The sequence below is a fragment of the Cupressus sempervirens genome, chromosome 8 (assembly GCF_028749045.1).
Source record: "Cupressus sempervirens isolate cs-2001-9-10 chromosome 8, ASM2874904v1, whole genome shotgun sequence".
In the NCBI taxonomy this organism is placed as follows: domain Eukaryota; kingdom Viridiplantae; phylum Streptophyta; class Pinopsida; order Cupressales; family Cupressaceae; genus Cupressus; species Cupressus sempervirens.
The window spans coordinates 320,358,379-320,361,506 of NC_143125.1; the positions used below are offsets into that span (position 1 = coordinate 320,358,379).

Below are 3,128 nucleotides of genomic sequence, written 5' to 3' on the forward strand. Positions count from 1 at the left end.
GAGAGCGTTATTGTCAATCACATGGCAGCGAAGAAACATCTTCACTAAACACAAACTCCTAATTATTCCACCATATCCGGCCATTTGCGGCCCTTCACAGCCATACAATCTTGACGAAAATATTAGTTTGTTAATTTTTTTGGGTGTCAAATTAAATTTAGAATTTGATAAGCTAGGAATAATTAAAAGTTCTTAGGGTTATTTGCACACAAAAAAAATGACCTTAATCTAAAGGAATAATATATTTACAAAAATTGGCTGTTTGTGTATATAGTTCAAAAAAATAATTATAACTTGACCATTACTTAAAAATAGTAGAATTCTTATATGTGCAATAAAATAACTCGTGTTTCTTATATGTGCAATTCAGTTGTCATTTCCATTGGCATTCCAAATTCTATCCTGATGTATAGTATCCCCCCGCTTGACCATTCACGTCCATACAATCTCAGAGCCAAATATTAACTCATTCAAGATAAGATAGTTGAGAATAAGAGATTGTCCTGGAGCTTAAATTTAGCTAATAAAACTGGAAAGTCTCTATTATGCTTGAGAATTGTAAATAAAATTAATTTTAATTTCATAATAACTTAAAATAAAAAAAACATGAAAATAAAATCATTTGTTACGGTAAAAATATTACATAATTTTTAATGGTTACAAATTTATTATTTAATATAAATTTATTTAAGATTCTTTTCACAAACACATATGCACATAATCATAGCTTAATTTTTAGATAAATGTCATGAGAATATTAATGAAAAATAAAATTTATATATTAATAAGAAATAGAAATTATGACAGTTCTCACTATTACAAAATCATCTAAATATTAAATTTAAAATTGATTAATCAATTACAAATTTATTATAAGAACCAAACTTAATTTAAATATACACATCAAAATTAAACAAACTCACAAATATAAATCACATTTTAGATCAATCTTACAACTGTCATATTACCAATCTTATAAAATTGGAATGATTTACCTTAAACAGAATTATATGAAACGTAATTTATTAAGAAAACCGCAGCCTTAGTTACGGATGTAACCTCGTGATCTAACAAGCTTTACAGGCGTCAGGAACGATACCAAGTCGAGAAGCAGCAATGTCATAGACCACTCGGAAGTTGCGCTGCTGATAACTCCCAAAAATGGAAAATCCCGAACCGGAGGAGGTGGGAGGTGGAGCGAAAGCCAGGCATGTATTTATCAGCGAGAAGAGGCACGTCCACATTGTTATCAAAATGCAACGTGATCTGCGGCACCGCGATTCCTTGGGAAGGAATGTTGAAGCACGCATCGAATATCGAGTACTGAGGAGCTCGAGTGACATTGGAGAGTTGGCGGACGAAAGAGTCTCTCACAGAGGCGTATGCGGGCTCCACCAGGCGAGTGATGAAAGTTCCCGAGTCTATAATCGTCCCTTCTCCGGTCGACTCGTCCATCGCAGGCAAGCTCACGCGGGGGTCTTCTCCAACGGAGACTCCGTTCAATCCCACGTAGTAGAACGAAGGGTTTGCTGCGTTTGTCAGCAGGGAAGTCAACTGCAAGCCCGGGGAAGAAAGGGCCGATTTGCCGAGTTGAAGGCAGCTCGTGGATGCAGACGAGGGGAGGCAATAAGCGAAGGTTTTGTCGAACAGATCGGCCGTCTGTGAGACAAACGACAGCGAGTCCCTCCCGAACCCGACCAAACCGGGAACGGAGGTGATAAGCCCCGTCCGAGATTCCGAACAGCCGAAAATAAAATCCAGCATCGTTTGCGAAGCCACGGCCAGCGTATCCGTGGAGAGATCCTGGGTTACCCGTGAGCCGTCGCCGTAGGTCTGCGTGAAGCTGCAGTTGTAATCCCCGCAGTTTGGGCTGCTGCCGAGTGCCTGACACGTGTCGGAAGAGGAAGAGAGGTATTTGAAGGTAGGTGACTTGGAGGGGTCGAGCACGTCACCAGTGCAATCGGTGCAGGCAGCGCAGGGAACCCAGGAGATGTCACTGCCTGTGTCGACCAATGTGGAGAAGCTCTGCGGGGGAGTGCCGAAGCCGAGATTGATTATGTAGTTTCCGCTCATTACAGCCAACGGAACGTCGGCGTCCTCTTGCGTGGGAAAGCGTGCCGCTCCTTGAGTTATTTGCTTGGTAGCGCAAATCGTCGCCTTTGATTGACTCCAGCATTGCGCTCAGCCACGTGGAATTCGTCTTGCGGAAAGGACAGCAGTGGGCTTGGACGTGCATCAGAGGAATGCCTGTGCTCGATTTGACCGGCTTAGCTGTAGAGCACTCTCCGTCCTCCTGAGTCTCCTGGGGACTGAAAATTAAGGGGCTTACTTGTACGAGCTTGCTGCTCTGGGCTATGCCCGAGCACAGTAGCAGAACAAGTAAAAGACGAATTGTTGTCATCTCTGACCAGAGAAGCAAATACAGAGAGAGATGATTGATTTGTGAAGAGGAAACGAAGTAGTGATTGATATAAAGGTGGGAGAAGGCGTGTTGTGGACGGAATTGATTAGTATTTGATGGCGACGATGATTTGTTTTATACTTCCGGGTTTCAAAAGAGCCATGTAGTCTTATTCATGACTTGACTTCAACATTTGAGCCTTTCCGCTGAATATCGCGCTCTAAGATTCCTTGCTAAACTCTCGCATTCACATACATCGGATTTATCTCACATTTCTTCTCTTTCTCCATCACTTTTCTGTTTAGATTACAACTAGCACTTGCACCAGAGGAGGTGAAAGGTATAGCCGATAAGATTTTTTTTATTTGGAAGTATAATTGAACAATAGAACTGTATATTCTACATTGTAGACCTTCAAAGAGGAACAACAATTACATAAATGCAATATATTATTTTATGTATGACACATATGTCATTTAATGTATGACATTTAAGTCAACTATGGTATTGGAATCAAGGACAAGAATAAAAATGTTGTTGCATGTATAAAATAAGTTTTCTTTGAATCATCTTTTTGAACAAGTGGTTATAGATGGGGTAAAGTGGTCTCTTTGTGTTCAACTACTGGACACTTGTTGAATAGAGGACTCGATTACTTATAGACTTATAAGAAAGAGTATGAAATGAATGATGGAAGAAGATTGAAATGGACCACTTAGTAGTTTCA

At 40.2% G+C, this 3,128-nt stretch overlaps 1 pseudogene; it reads right to left on the minus strand.

Annotated features, from left to right (window-relative positions):
- Positions 1–909: 909 nt before the first annotated feature.
- LOC149542663 (aspartyl protease family protein 2-like) lies at positions 910–2,424 on the minus strand (annotated as a pseudogene).
- Positions 2,425–3,128: the final 704 nt, after the last annotated feature.